The following is a 17,526-nucleotide window of genomic DNA, read 5'->3' as shown; positions in this document are numbered from 1 at the left end:
GTTGGTGGCACCTTAATTGGGGAGAACGAGCTCGTGGTAATGGCTGGAGCGGAATCAGTGGAATAGAATACTGATGCCAAAGTACTATCCTATATGGTGGACTATTAGACATTCACACCAGAGGAGGCTGCTGAGGGAAGAACAGCTCATAAACAGCCATTCACATGAGCTGCTCTCCCCTCAGCAGCCTCCTGTGGTGTGAATGTCTTATAGTCTACCATATTTTTTAATGTTACCTTTATTTAACTAGGCAAGTCAGTTAAGAACAAATTCTTATTTTCAATGACAGCCTAGGAACAGTGGGTTAACTGCCTTGTTCAGGGGCAGAACGACTGATTTTTAACTTGTCACCTCAGGGATTCAATCTTGCAACCTTTCGGTTACTAGTCCAACGCTCTAACCACTAGGCTACCTGCCGCTCCTATTGGATATATTGGATATATAACAGGGTTTCCTGTTATAGATCATATATATATCCTATAGAGATCCTAAACAGAGATTAAATTAGTCTCTTTATAGATGTATTCCGTTCATTTAACGGTGCATGTTTCCCTCTGATGTGTAGAGGAGAGCTCTGTGACCAGGGCTCTGTCTGACCTGAGGACCAGAGAGGAGGAACACATGGCCTACTTCGAGAGACGCTACCAGGAGGGGGAGAGGAGTACAATTCTCTAATGAAACACTGGAGTGCAGCAGAGAACTGTAGCACACCGCTGTAAAGATGGAAAAGTGAAGTTCAGACCAGAGTAGAGATCAAGGAAGCAGAGAGAATGCCAAGAGTGTGCAAAGCTCTCATCAAGGCAAAGGGTGGCTACTTTGAAGAATCTCATATATTTTGATTGTTTAAACACTTTTTTGGTTACTACATGCTTCCACATGTGTTCTCATAGTTTTGATGTCTTCACTATTATTCTACAATGTAGAAAATAGTAAAAATAAAGAAAAACCCTTGAATGAGTAGGTGTCCACATTTTTGACTGGTACTGTATGTAGTTGAATTGAGTGAGCAGTGCAAAACAGCAAATAACAGAACAATTAATTGACAATCTATTAACTACAGATGCCACTTTGTTGTACAACGAATATCTTGTGATGTTGAATTACTCAGGTCTTGTTACCCAGACAAATAGTATATACTACTTCTTTGTAAACGTGGCACTCAAATAAGCACATATGTAAATGAATGACTGAAAAATGTAATGTGATACTCATCCAGTCACTGTATCCAGTGGCGATTTTAGCAAGGAAATCTTGGTGGGGCAAACTAAAACATTTTTTTTAGATGCATGCCAGCAAAGCCACTACACAACACTAAACAGTACATTAATTTCACTATAACGGTGATAAACGGTGCCCACAAACTGTTAAGGCCTACATAAAGCTGTCCCAACAGCAGAATCCCAACAGCAGTCCCATGTAACGGCTGTCGTACTGGAGAGAAGACCAAGGTGCAGCGGAGTTAGTGTTCATCATATTTAATACAAACAACGTGAACACTATACACAAAACAAGAACACTGACAGCCAAAACAGTCCTGTCAGGTGAAACACACTAACAGAAACAATTACCCACAAAACCCAAAGGAAAAACATGTTCCTTATGTGTGACTCCCAATCAGCAACAACGAGCTTCAGCTGTGTCTGATTGGGAGCCACACACGGCCCAAAACAAAGAAATACAAAACATAGAAAAAGGAACATAGAACGCCCACCCAATGTAACACCCTGGCCTAACCAAAATAAAGAACAAAAAACCCCTCTCTATGGCCAGGGCGTTACATCCCAACACATTACCACTGCTACACCTGGCTTTCAGCGGAGCCTAGTCTGGCAGCAAAACAGTTCATTCAGCCTCATTTTCTGCCTTTAAAAAAAACCACAGCTGATATGTCTAAATTCTTTAAACCACAAATGTGGTTTCTACTGACAATTGAGATGTACAAACTATGGCATAAGGGGACGACAAGCGGATAAGAGGCAATCCGTAATTTCGATTAAGCCTTTAATGAGTGAGCTAGGATGGACGTAATCAATATAACTATTTGTTCAGCACATTTGAAATGTACAGCGACAGAATTCAGAACATGGGCTGTTCTTACAGTATTCTCATTGTACACCAAGTCAGAACCGTACGATAAATAAAGGGGGCATATAAGCAGACAATGAAATCTCTTACAAAATTTGATGATTACATTTCTCTACAACAGGCTATAGACTACATGTGCACCACCAAGTGAGAACAGTAGGTTAAATTAAGAGGTAAAAAAGGGACCAAATTATTATGGTGAGGCACATGGGCTACTAACAGCATACCACACAACATGTAGTGCCGTGGGAAAATACTCAGACCCCTTTACTTTTTCCGCATTTTGTTATGTTACAGCCTGATTATAAACCATATTAAATCGTTTTTTCCCCTCATCAATCAACACACAATACCCCATAATGACAAAGCAAAAACATGTTTTTATAAAAAAATTTTTAAGACACTGCATCTCGGTGCTTGAGGCGTCACTACAGACACCCTGGTTCAAATCCAGGCTGTATCACAACCGACCGTGATTGGGAGTCCCATAGGGCGACGTACAATTGGTTCGATTCAGAATAAAGTTTGAAAGCCATGTTGAGTCTTAAACTTACCCGCCTCCCACTTCAACCTCGTTCTCCGTTTTTTGTTGTTGCCTTCATTTGATAGTTTCACCTTACAAAATAACACTGTCTCTACATGCACCACAGGGGGTTAGTGGCACCTTATTTGGGGAGGATGGGCTCGTGTTAATGAGTGGAATGGTATCAAATGGTTTGATTCCATTCCATTTGTTCCATTCCAGCCATTATTAAGAGCCGTCATCCCCCTCAGCAGCCTCCACTGACCTGCGCTGTACTGTTCAAAACCAGGATATGGAGAATGCATTCATTTTATTGATCATGGTTATCTGGATGCCGTACTCCAGTCCATAGGAGCGGTATTGTCTACTCTGATCGATACCGTATGCTGTGTCCCAAATGGCAACCTATTCCCTATATAGTGCACTACTTATGAACAAAGCCCATAGCCTTCCATAGGGCCCTATGGGCTCTGGTTAAAAGTAGGTCACTATATAGGGAATAGGGTGCCATTTAGGAAACAAATCTTGGGATATTGATTTGTTCAGTCCTTTGGAATCTACAGTGTATAGAAACGTTTCTACATAAAATGTCTGACAAATTCCTACAGTTTGCTGCTGTATACACAGTAGGTAGACCATATGCATACTCTACATACAAAATATCTCATTCTGTTTCTCTAAATAGATCAAACTGCACACAGACCAGTTGATGGCGAATCCACACACAGCTCTGGAAATATTTCAAAGATTCAATGACACACAAATGTGATAAACAGAATAAAATGAAAATTATACTGTATTTCAGAAGAGCCACCGTGACAATACAGTTAATTTCAATATGCAGATAGATGTTAGGATTAATGAATCTAATTATTCTCGGCAGATCAGTGTTAATGAAAATAGGTTTAATCCAAAGTTTAAATGGAGAAACAATCAATGTTCCTTTACAGGCAACATTTAAGGTTTTAGTAAAGATTCAGATTAACGAGGATCTCAACAACACAGACGCCCACTCAAATGTTCTCTACTTGTCAGGCGTGGGGCCAAGTCACACTGGATCAATCTCTGATTGGTGCGGCTGCAACACTGAACATGGTCACATCACACGTGTCCATGTGTCGTCATCCTGGCAGTCACCTGTTTAGTTGTGTCTCTCGTGTGTGTGTGTGTGTGTGTGTTGAACAGGTGTTAGTGGAGGGTATTGGGGTGGGGGTGTTAGTGGGATGGTATGGTTGCACCTGTGTCCTCCTGGTGTGGGACTGAAGAGGAAGCCGGTGGAAGAGATCCTGTCTGAAAGCTGCCACTTTGATTTAATGTGTGTGATGACAGGAATATCCGCAACACACACACACACACACACAGAGAGAGAGATGTTTCTCTTACGAATAAGAATCACAGAATAAGACTACTTGACCTAACATCAACATAATGTGCCTGTCCACATCACAAACTTAAGGGAAAGAGCGAGAGAGAGAAAAAGAGAGATATCCAAGTTATTTTGGAACAGGGGAGGAGCTACAAAATGAGTCTAGCATGGCTAGGCCTACCCTGTTAAGTGTAATTGTCTCGCCATAGCAACCCTACTCGTGGCTGAAAGCTAATTGGTGAGTATTGACTTTGGTCATCAACTGAAGAAGAGGATGACTACTTCTACTCCCCTATTGCCATGGGAACCACAACCATTTTGATTGACATGACCCTTCACCTGGAAACAGACAGCAACAATAAGAGATTAAGAGGGCAATTACTCAGAAGGTAAACACTCCATAGAACACGACACGCCGTAACATGCAGGTTTAATTGTAGACATTTTAACATGGAGGAGAGAAAGGAGAGGGAAAGCTGAGGGAAATAATTGTGACGTGCTGTTTGGATGGTTCGAAAAGTGTAACATCAATTATAAGAATAGTTAAGACTAGACAGAGTCAGCATAAAAAAGGTCATAATATGTGAAACATCCACCATCTCACTAACCAATGATCATCAACTCCTTCCACTCTTACAGAATTAAAGAACATCATGAGGTGAGGCAACACACAACTAATCAAGGCATTGCTTTGAACAATTCAGCCCATATCCCAAATCTTAGGAGGGACTGGTCCATTTTCTGTCCTCCTAATCTATTCCCTATTCTGAGGAAAGAGACCAACATGGCTATCTCAACATTGTAGGGGCAGGATGATTTTATGTTTTACAATGCTTTCTCTGTCTAAGAAACATTGGTTTGTATTTCTTTCTCAGACAGATAGATTTGTCACAACAAAAGGACAACACATCAAAACCACTGCACAAAGCTTAGATTTTCTAATGGAGAAACTTGAAAATCGAAAATGCTATAATTTCATGGGGGGGCTGCTTGTCTTTAGTTTGTTGATCACCACCTCTGTTTTCAGGATGTTTGAAGGATATGAGAATAGATGGAGGAGAGAGGGTAGAGATAGGGGGTGGAGGATAGGGTTGCAGGTAGCCTAGCGGTTAAGAACGTTGATCAACAACCAATTTGACAGCGCTTGAAGATTTTCTAAGAGAGTAATGGGCCAATGTTGCACAATCCAGGTGTGGAAAGCTCTTAGAGACTTACCCAAAAAGACTCACAGCTGGAATTATTGACGCAGGAGTGTGAATACTTATGTAAATGAGATATTTCTGTATTTCATTTCCAATAAATTAGCAAAAATGTCTAAAAACATGTTCTCACTTTGTCATTACGGGGTATTGAGTGTAGATGGGTGAGAGAAAAAAATGATTTAATCCATTTTGAATTCAGGCTGTAACACAACAAAGTGGGGAATCAGTCAAGGGGTATGAGTACTTTCTGAAGGCACTGTAACCCTAATTGCTCCTGTAAATCACTCTGAATAAATGCTAAATGACTCAAATGTAAATGTAAAAAAATGGGATGGAGGGATGGAGGAAAAGCGTGAAGGAATGATGAGGACTAAAGGAGTGTTTCTTTTATTCACTGCATTCTGGAGTTAAAGAGAGTTCTGGAGTTAAAGAGAACGCTACATCGTCCAGCTGTGTAAAAACAGTGGCTGACTACCAAAGATAATTTCGTCCAAACTGCACACACACACACACACACACACACACACACACACACACACACACACACACACACACACACACACACACACACACCCCAAAACACCCACCCACCCACAACACTCCTAGTATGCACAGCCAGATCGTTCAAGATTGACTTAAGAATTGGACATCTATCCATGTCCTGAGGATGTCGGGAAAAGCCTTCAAAACTGGCCACTAGGGGCAACAGTGGCTTGGGTTTTGACGGGGTGGTGGATAGGCGTAATCCCATGAATCTGGATCTCATGACTCTGGATCAGAAGGTTGCGTTTTCGATCCCAGTCGTGGACACTGGTTTTAACCCTATCCCACACCTTAACCCTTACCGTAACCATTCAGAATGACTGCCTAAAATGAATATTTTAACCCTTGCCGAACTTTAACCCTTACCTTAACCATTCAGAATGAGTGCCTAAACTTAACCCTTAACTTAAAAATTTGACATTTGGAGAAATGGAAAGATACAGAGCAGCAGGAGCAACAAAAACACTTTGGAATTTGACGTTTGGAGAATGTGGATAAACGTCTAATTCTGCAGTGAGACTGTGAGAGCTTGTTGAATATGCAGAAACTGTGTATGACTGAAGGCCAAAACCAACATACACCCTTCAGTTCTACTCAGACAATCAAGGTAGCGTCTCAACAGTTGGAAAACAAGGTAGAAACATTAAAGTAGCGGTAAGGAAGTATGATTATGCGACCTCTGATTGGACGTGATACTCAAATGTGTAGACACAAAATCAAGGAATGAGATGCTCTCTGACTTGAGAGAGAAAAAGATGATAGAGAGTGAGACAGAGTAGAGGGAGAGAGAGAGAGAACGTAAGGTAAAGGGAGAGGCAGAGTAGTGGGGATAGAGAGAGAGACATAGAGAGAGAGAAAAAGAGACAGAGAGTCAGCGCTAGACAGAAAGAGAGAGAGAAAAGGTGAGACAGAGCTAGAGAGAGAGAGAAAGTTGAGAGACAGAGAGAGAGAGAGTGAGAGAGAGGACAGGCACTGTGGCGTTTCCTTAGTGCCAGACTGAGCCTGTAGATTAGAAGCCAGTTGATCCACTGCTATCTCTGTCGATTCTCTACCTCCTCATGATCACACAGAAGGTCTGCATCCCAAATGACACCCTATTCCCTATAAAGTGCAACATTTTTGACCAGGGCCATATACGGCCCATAGGGCTCTGATCAAAAGTAGAGCACTATGTAGAAAATAGGGTGCCATTTGAGACGCATACTAAGCCCCCTCTCTCCTTAAAAAACTCTATATTTTTTTTAATAACAAGAAAGGAGAGTAACAGGAACAGGAAGAGATATGGACATGAATAATTAAAAATACACAGTAACACACAAAGGAGAGAGGCGAGAATGAGGACAGGAATATGTAGAAGAGAGGAAGAAGACTTGAGAGAGTGATAAAGGTGTGAGTCACAGAATAAGGTTCTGTGTGTTTGTGCAGTCAAGTATAATAATGTTAGTGTTGGGAAGAACTAATGATTAGACCTCAATGTCAGCATCAGTGTGTGTGTGTGTGTGTGTGTGTGTGTGTGTGTGTGTGTGTTTTTGTGTGTGTGTGTGTGTTTTTGTGTGTGTGTGTGTGTGTGTGTGTGTGTGTGTGTGTGTGTGTGTGTGTGTGTGTGTGTGTGTGTGTGTGTGTGTGTGTGTGTGTGTGTGTTTGTGTGTGTGTGTGTCTGTCTGTGCGCATTTTGTCAAGATTAAGGGCAGTGGTGCAGAAACTCAACTCAACCTCACGTCTTATGTTGCAACAGGCTGCAAATAAGAAGAATGTTGTAAAAAAACGGTGCAAGATGTCTTGGTTCTTCCATGTCAATCAAGGCTCAAACCAGCAGCCCCCTGGCATGATGCCCCCAGCTGCTGGTACCCTGTCCAGCAACACACGCTATCCCAATATCACGAACAACACACTGGAAACAGCTAACACTGCTGGACAGGGTTGGCTCAGCACACAGTCCAGCTCGTCTTCACCCAGCTTTCCGTCAGTACCACAGGGTTTAGTTCCTCCCAGCTTGGAGAACCTATCTTGTACCTCTCTGAACTCAGCGGCAGGCAGAGAGCCCCTGCCACTCTCAAAACGCTACAGGTTAAGGACTGCCCACCAAAACTCTTTGAGTGCCAACTGCGCCTCTGGACCCAATGGTTTGAGGAGAAGAGGAACAGTTTCCTGCACATTCAGGAAGAGAGAGACCCGATCTTTGTTGCCCGCTTCTGCAGAGGAGTAGCTGGGACAGCAGGCTGGGACTGAGGGATACGGGAGAAGAGGGTGTAGAATGGATAGACAATGAGTGGGTGGAAGACAGACAGAAACAAGTCAAGTTGATGGAGTGGAGTACCTTTAAAAGTATATGTGTAGGTAGCAGGTAGTCTAGAGGTTAAGAGCATTAGGCCAGTGACTGAATGGTCGCTGGTTTGAATCCCCAAGCTGACTGGGTGAAGAATCTGTTGATATGCGCTTGAGCAAGGCACTGAAATGTAAAATGTTTGGACTCGAACACGAGCCTTCCATTCTCACACAATGGAGTGTTTAGACACCCACTGGAACTTCCGTGTAGTAGTTAAACCTCCAACACTAACCAATCACTTCCTTCAAGCACCTTGGGACTGACGCTTATAACAAAGTGCTTTATAATGCTTTCATTCACCCTGAATAACTCTGTAAAAAGATGCATTAACCTTCAAATAAATTCTGTTCAGGTGTAATGTGTCTGTCATTAGTGGTTGGCATGTACTTTACTGTCTGGAGTCTAGACCTATGTGTCTACACATTCATTAACTGTCTAGAGTCTAGACCTATGTGTCTACACATTCATTAACTGTCTAGAGTCTAGACCTATGTGTCTACACATTCATTAACTGTCTAGAGTCTAGACCTATGTGTCTACACATTCATTAACTGTCTAGAGTCTAGACCTATGTGTCTACACATTCATTTACTGTCTAGAGTCTACACATTCATTACCAAAGAGACACACAGGTTGGAATATTCACACACATAGAACATAGACACACGTAGGTCTGCATGCACACACACCATCCCCCTATACATCACCCTCTGAACCCCTCAGTATCCCCTGTGTGTCTCATATAGGGGTCCGTTTAAAAAATAAAAAAATAATAATAATATTTTTAGGGAGTCAGTTACATTGCAGCCTTTTCCTGCAGTCAAATGACCTAGTGGCCTCATTGGTGGAATGTTAAGATTATTCATAATTTCATAATTAATAAACATTATTTTAAAACAAAAACAGAAAATCTTGTGTTTCTCTGTCAAACGTTTGTTTTAAAGTTCAATATCGGCATGCAAAATAAAAATGTAATACATTTCAACTCTATATCTGACATGGTACAAGTCTCTTCTTTTTTGAAGCCCATAACCATGTGTGAGGTGGTATATTTGTTTGAAACTACCAACAAACACTGTGTCACTCTGATTTAGCCAACTGCAGTAAAAGGTTAACGTTTTATTGGCCCTCAATGGTTGAATGATGTTCAATGGTTGAAGTGACAACTTTCATTAGATCTCTCAGTATTTGTGGTACTGACAACTAATGTATGACCTCTGACCTATGAGGTCACAGGTGTCGCATCATTGTCAGCATCCTCTGTCTTTGCTCTGTCGGTCAAAATGTTCTTGTCTCTTTTAAAGGTTGTCATAATGGTGCATTTCATTTGTAAGGTCCTCATCCACATCTAATGAACTTGTTCTGTTCTCAAAAATAATAAGGTCAGATATAGAAGCAGAGTGCAAGCACACACACACACAAACACACCACAAACACACACAAGCATGCACGCACACACACCCACCACACACAAGAGCGCATGCACTCACACACGCACACACACGCGCGCTAAAGAGAATTGTACACACGCAAACCTTTCTAATAATTATCACTGTAAAAACAGCACAATTGGAAGAGAATTACAAAATACATTAATTTCATTAAAGATTATTGCCTTAACTTCGAATAGCTAAAGCACTGTAATCTCAAAAACATTATTTCAAGAGATAATTGGCCTCAAAGCTATTTACCTTTTGAGGGAAAATAAGGATAGTATCTTTAATGGGGGCTACAGGTAGCCTAACCGTTAAAGTGTTGGGACAGTAACCGAACGGTCGCCTGGTTTGAATGTCCAACCGACTAGGTGAAAAATCAGTCGATGTACCCTCGAGCAAGGCATTTAACCCTAATTGCTTCTGTAAGTAGTTCTGAATAAGACCGTCTGCTAAGTGGCTAAAATCTAAATGAAATGTCTATCTCAAGTTGGCTGCAGTAAGTATGTTCCGTTGTCATTGGGTTTTTCCTGGTAGTAATCATTGACGTATAGGGGGCGGTAATAGTAGGGGGCGGTAATATTAGGGGGCGGTAATATTAGGGGGCGGTAATAGTAGGGGGGCGGTAATAGTAGGGGGCGGTAATAGTAGGGGGCGGTAATAGTAGGGGGTGGTAATAGTAGGGGGTGGTAATAGTAGGGGGCGGTAATAGTAGGGGGTGGTAATAGTAGGGGGCGGTAATAGTAGGGGGCGGTAATAGTAGGGGGTGGTAATAGTAGGGGGTGGTAATAGTAGGGGGTGGTAATAGTAGGGGGTGGTAATAGTAGGGGTAATAGTAGGGGGTGGTAATAGTAGGGGGTGGTAATAGTAGGGGGTGGTAATAGTAGGGGGGGGTAATAGTAGGGGGCGGTAATAGTAGGGGGTGGTAATAGTAGGGGGCGGTAATATTAGGGGGTGGTAATAGTAGGGGGTGGTAATAGTAGGGGGTGGTAATAGTAGGGGGCGGTAATAGTAGGGGGTGGTAATAGTAGGGGGTGGTAATAGTAGGGGGCGGTAATATTAGGGGGCGGTAATAGTAGGGGGCGGTAATAGTAGGGGGCGGTAATAGTAGGGGGCGGGGTAATAGTAGGGGGCGGTAATAGTAGGGGGTGGTAATAGTAGGGGGCGGGTAATATTAGGGGGCGGTAATAGTAGGGGGTGGTAATAGTAGGGGGCGGTAATAGTAGGGGGTGATAATAGTAGGGGGCGGTAATAGTAGGGGGTGGTAATAGTAGGGGGGTGGTAATAGTAGGGGGGGCTGGTAATAGTAGGGGGGTGGTAATAGTAGGGGGCGGCTAATAGTAGGGGGCGGTAGGATAGTAGGGGGTGGTAATAGTAGGGGGCGGGTAATATTAGGGGGCGGTAAATAGTAGGGGGCGGTAATAGTAGGGGGGTGGTAATAGTAGGGGGCGGTAATAGTAGGGGGTGGTAATAGTAGGGGGGTGGTAATAGTAGGGGGCGGTAATAGTAGGGGTGGTAATAGTAGGGGGGTGGTAATAGTAGGGGGCGGTAATAGTAGGGGTAATAGTAGGGGGCGGTAATAGTAGGGGGCGGTAATAGTAGGGGGCGGTAATAGTAGGGGGCGGTAATAGTAGGGGGTGGTAATAGCAGGGGTGGTAATAGCAGGAGTTAGGGGATACCGTGTTCTCTGTTCTCCCTCCCTATCACACACATGGGGTATAAGCAGACAGTGTAAGCAGGCAGTATAAGCAGGAAGTGTAAGCAGGCAGTATAAGCAGGAAGTGTAAGCAGGAAGTGTAAGCAGGAAGTGTAAGCAAACAGTATATGCAGGCAGTACAAGCAGGAAGTGTAAGCAGGCAGTGTAAGCAGGCGGTATAAGCAGGAGGTATAAGCAGGAAGTATAAGCAGGAAGTAAAGGCAGGCAGTGTAAACAAACAGTATAAGCAGGCAGTATAAGCAGGAAGTATAATCAGGAAGTTTAAGCAGACAGTGTAAGCAGGCAGTATAAGCAGGTAGTGTAAGCAGGATGTTTTATTTTATAACATTTTTTATTTCACCTTTATTTAACCGGGTAAGCTAGTTGATAACAAGTTCTCATTTACAACTGCGACCTGGCCACGATAAAGCAAAGCAGTGCGACAGAAACAACAACACAGAGTTACATGGAATAAACAAGCGTACAGTCAATAACACAATAGAAAAAAAAGAACGTCTATATACAGTGTGTGCAAATGGCATGAGGAGGTATGGCAATAAATAGGCCATAGTAGCAAATTTAATTACAATTTAGCAGATTAACACTGGAGTGATAGATGAGCAGATGATGATGAGCAGATGATGGTGTGTAAGTAGTGATACTGGTGTGCAAAAGAGCAGCAAAGTAAATAAAAACAATATGGGGATGAGGTAGGTAGATTGGGTGGGCTATTTACAGATGAGCTATGTACAGCTGTAGTGCTTGGTTAGCTGCTCAGATAGCTGATGTTTAAAGTTAGTGAGGGAAATGTAAGTCTCCAGCTTCAGCGATTTTTGCAATTCGTTCCAGTCACTGGCAGCAGAGAACTGGAAGGAAAGGCAGCCAAAGAGGTGTTGGCTTTGGGGATGACCAGTGAGATATACCTGCTGGAGCGCGTGCTACGGGTGGGTGTTATCGTGACCAGTGAGCTGAGATAAGGCGGAGCTTATAGATGACCTGGAGCCAGTGGGTCTGGCGACGAATATGTAGCGAGGGCCAGCTGACTACAGCATACATGTCGCAGTGGTGGGTGGTATAAGGGGCTTTGGTGACAAAACGGATGGCACTGTGATAGACTTCATCCAATTTGCTGAGTAGAGTATTGGAAGCTATTTTGTAGATGACATCGCCGAAGTCGAGGATCGGTAGGATAGTCAGTTTTACTAAGGTAAGTTTGGCGGCGTGAGTGAAGGAGGCTTTGTTGCGAAATAGAAAGCTGATTCTAGATTTGATTTTGGATTGGAGATGTTTGATATGAGTCTGGAAGGAGAGTTGACAGTCTAGCCAGACACCTAGGTATTTGTAGTTGTCCATGTATTCTAGGTCAGAACCGTCCAGAGTAGTGATGCTAGTCGGGCGGGCGGGTGCAGGCAGCGAACGGTTGAAAAGCATGCATTTAATAAGCAGGCAATGTAAGCAGGATGTATAAGCAGGCAGTATAAGCAGGCAGCATAAGCAGGAATAATAAGCAGGCAGTATAAGCAGGCAGTATAAGCAGGCAGTATAAGCAGGAATAATAAGCAGGCAGTATAAGCAGGCAGTATAAGCAGGCAGTGTAAGCAGGAAGTATAAACAGGCAGTATAAGCAGGAAGAATAAGTATAAGCAGGAAGTATAAGCAGGCAGAACAAGCAGGCAGTATAAGCAGGAGGTATAAGCAGGCAGTGTAAGCAGGAGGTATAAGCAGGCAGTATAAGCAGGCAGTGTAAGCAGGAGGTATAAGCAGGCAGTATAAGCAGGCAGTGTAAGCAGGAAGTATAAGCAGGCAGTATAAGCAGGAAATGTAAGCAGGCAGTGTAAGCAGACAGTATAAGCAGACAGTATAAGCAGACAGATTACGCAGGCAGTATAAGCAGGAAGTATAAGCAGGCAGTGTAAGCAGGCAGTATAGGCAGGCAGTATAAGCAGCCAGAGCATCAGACACAAAGAGAGACGAGATAGTGAGAGACCGAACCTCAATTTTCTGCTGGCCTCAATACGACTCCACTCAGGCGAATGCCGCAATTCACCAAACAGCAAATTATCAACAAAGAAACATTGCTTTATCTGTAAAGTATTATTCTGACATCTACAATACATCTTGATGTGATAGAGAATACATTCTGGAAAAAAGAAGAAGAAGAAGGAGAAGAAAGTAAACATAAGAAGCTATACAAATATGTGCACAAAAAAAACGTAAAGTTATCTCTTGCATTCGGGGACACATTTTGAAAAAAGTCACTTATAACTTGTCCTTTTCCCCAAGGATACGCTCTTTCTTTCCCTGACGGTTGATAGGTTGAATTGTCGATCTGTCTTTATGTCTGTATGTCTGTGTGACTGTCTTTATGTCTGTGGGTCTGTCTGTCTCTCTCCTCCCACCAACTCTCACTCCTCCTCTCTCCCACTTTCTTCTCTCAGACTCTCATATATAGTCTAGTGCCCACTGGCCTGGCTCAGCCTATAACTATGTAGTCTAATGCCTACTGGCCTGGCTCAGCCTATAACTATGTAGTCTAATGCCTACTGGCCTGGCTCAGCATATAACTATGTAGTCTAATGCCTACTGGCCTGGCTCAGCCTATAACTATGTAGTCTAGTGCCCACTGGCCTGGTTCAGCCTATAACTATGTAGTCTAATGCCTACTGGCCTGGTTCAGCCTATAACTATGTAGTCTAATGCCTACTGGCCTGGTTCAGCCTATAACTATGTAGTCTAATGCCTACTGGCCTGGTTCAGCCTATAACTATGTAGTCTAATGCCCACTGGCCTGGTTCAGCCTATAACTATGTAGTCTAATGCCTACTGGCCTGGCTCAGCCTATAACTATGTAGTCTAATGCCCACTGGCCTGGTTCAGCCTATAACTATGTAGTCTAGTGCCCACTGGCCTGGTTCAGCCTATAACTATGTAGTCTAATGCCCACTGGCCTGGTTCAGCCTATAACTATGTAGTCTAATGCCTACTGGCCTGGTTCAGCCTATAACTATGTAGTCTAATGCCCACTGGCCTGGTTCAGCCTATAACTATGTAGTCTAATGCCTACTGGCCTGGCTCAGCCTATAACTATGTAGTCTAATGCCTACTGGCCTGGTTCAGCCTATAACTATGTAGTCTAATGCCTACTGGCCTGGTTCAGCCTATAACTATGTAGTCTAATGCCCACTGGCCTGGTTCAGCCTATAACTATGTAGTCTAATGCCTACTGGCCTGGCTCAGCCTATAACTATGTAGTCTAATGCCCACTGGCCTGGTTCAGCCTATAACTATGTAGTCTAATGCCTACTGGCCTGGCTCAGCCTATAACTATGTAGTCTAGTGCCCACTGGCCTGGTTCAGCCTATAACTATGTAGTCTAATGCCCACTGGCCTGGCTCAGCCTATAACTATGTAGTCTAATGCCTACTGGCCTGGCTCAGCCTATAACTATGTAGTCTAATGCCCACTGGCCTGGTTCAGCCTACAACTATGTAGTCTAATGCCTACTGGCCTGGCTCATCCTATAACTATGTAGTCTAATGCCCACTGGCCTGGTTCAGCCTATAACTATGTAGTCTAGTGCCCACTGGCCTGGTTCAGCCTATAACTATGTAGTCTAATGCCCACTGGCCTGGCTCAGCCTATAACTATGTAGTCTAATGCCCACTGGCCTGGTTCAGCCTATAACTATGTAGTCTAATGCCCACTGGCCTGGTTCAGCCTATAACTATGTAGTCTAGTGCCCACTGGCCTGGTTCAGCCTATAACTATGTAGTCTAATGCCCACTGGCCTGGCTCAGCCTATAACTATGTAGTCTAATGCCCACTGGCCTGGTTCAGCCTATAACTATGTAGTCTAATGCCTACTGGCCTGGTTCAGCCTATAACTATGTAGTCTAATGCCTACTGGCCTGGCTCAGCCTACAACTATGTAGTCTAATGTCTACTGGCCTGGCTCAGCCTATAACTATGTAGTCTAATGCCTACTGGCCTGGTTCAGCCTGTTGTTTATAACTTCGGCCAATGACCCATCGGGGTATAAGGAAAAACATGGGGGAAATGTAGTGAAATGCATTGTTCTCATTTTGCTTCCTACTTTGAATAAGGAGGAGGAAAGTAAAACAAATCATAGTGGACGAATCATGCGAAATATTTATTCACTGCGGACAGATGTCTTTTTCTAGCACCAAGAGGAGCTTCTTCAACAGAAATCTACACAGACAGTACATCTTAGTGGTCGTGAGATTCTCAGAGAATTCCCCTCATCATTGAGTAGCATAGACTATGAGCCCTGCTGTGTCTGAGAGACTATAGGCTCTGTAAATCTGATATGAGAGACATGTAGCTAATAATGTTTGGAATAATATGTCTAACATTTAATAATGTTTCACTATCCACTAACCCTGGACCAGTACATACAGATATGAGTTCAATGTTCTGCCACGCCAGTTATACAAGTCACACACACACGCACGCACACACACACACACATACACACACACACACATACACACACACACACACGCGCACGCACACACACACATATACGCACGCACACACACACACACACGCACACACACACACATACAAATGCACACACACACACACACCATGTGAACTTGACTGAGTAGCAGCTTCTTTACCCTTCATATTCCTACACGTCAGACAGAAAGAAAAGAGAGCGCTCTTACACGGTTACAACAAAAGACCTTAACTCAAGAGTGATGTGATAGCTTGGCACGTCATCCAAGCATCCACCCAGCTGACGCACAAACCTCTTACTGTAATAACACTTTAAATAGCATTCAATAGAAGTTTATCTATGATTTGAGAGCGTCATTCAATATCCACACAAAATTCCTTTAAAATCTGTATCAGAGTCAATGGTAGCTTTTCTATAAAAATGATTTGGGATTCGGTGCTCTGAAGTGCTGCCCATCCTAAAGTTAGAATCAGGAGGATGTGTTTTGTGCTGTCATGACGAGGGAAGCGTTGGAGGGCGTAGGATGGGGATGATGCTCAGGCTATCAAGGATAAGTGGAGCAAGAAGCATGACCGGAATCAATTTATATATATATATATATATATATATATATATATACAGTTGAAGTCTGAAGATTACATACACTTAGGTTGGAGTCATTAAAACTTGTTTTTTAACCACTCCACAAAATTCTTGTTAACAAACTATAGTTTTGGCAAGTCGGTTAGGACATCTATTTTGTGCATGACACAAGTAATTTTTCCAAAAATCGTTTACAGAAAGATTATTTCACTTATAACTCACCGTATCACAATTTCAGTGGGTCAGAAGTTTACATACACTAAGATGACTGTGCCTTCAAACAGCTTGGAAAATTCCAGAAAATGATGTGATGGCTTTAGAAGCTTCTGATAGGCTAATTGACGTCATTTGAGTCAATTGGAAGTGTACCTGTGGATGTATTTCAAGGCCTACCTTCAAACTCAGTGCATCTTTGCTTGACATCATGGGAAAATCAAAAGAAATCAGCCAAGACCTCAGAAAAGAAATTGTAGACCTCCACAAGTATGATTCATTCTTGGGAGCAATTTCCAAATGCCTGAAGGTACCACGTTCATCTGCACTAACAATAGTACGCAAGTATTAACACCATAGGACCACGCAGCCGTCATACCGCTTAGGAAGGAGACTCGTTCTGTCTCTTAGAGATGAACGTACTTTGGTGCGAAATGTGCAAATCAATCCCAGAACAACAGCAAAGGGCCTTGTGAAGATGCTGGAGGAAACAGGTACAAAAGTATCTATATCCACAATAAAATGAGTCCGATATCGACATAACCTGAAAGGCCACTCAGCAAGGAGAAGCCACTGCTCCAAAACCACCATAAAAAAGCCAGACCACGGTTTGCAACTGCACATGGGGACAAAGATTGTACTTTTTGGAGAAATATCCTCTGGTCTGATGAAACAAAAATAGAACTGTTTGTCCAAAATGACCATCATTATGTTTGGAGGAAAAAGTGGGAGGCTTGCAAGCCGAAGAACACCATCCCAACCGTGAAGCACGGGGGTGGGGAAGCATCATGTTGTGGGGGTGTTTTGCTGCAGGAGGGACTGGTGCACTTCACAAAATAGATGGCATCACGAGGCAGGAAAATTATGTGGATATATTGAAGCAACATCTCAAGACATCCGTCAGGAAGTTAAAGCTTGGTCTCAAATGGGTCTTTCAAATGGACAATGACCCCAAACATACTTCCAAAGTTGTGACAAAATGGCTTAAGGACAACAAAGTCAAGGTATTGGAGTGGCCTTCATAAAGCCCTGACCTCAAGCCTATAGAAAAGTTGTGGGCAGAACTGAAAAAGCGTG

The sequence above is a fragment of the Salmo trutta genome, chromosome 36 (genome assembly GCF_901001165.1).
Source record: "Salmo trutta chromosome 36, fSalTru1.1, whole genome shotgun sequence".
In the NCBI taxonomy this organism is placed as follows: domain Eukaryota; kingdom Metazoa; phylum Chordata; class Actinopteri; order Salmoniformes; family Salmonidae; genus Salmo; species Salmo trutta.
This window is presented reverse-complemented; position numbering follows the sequence as displayed.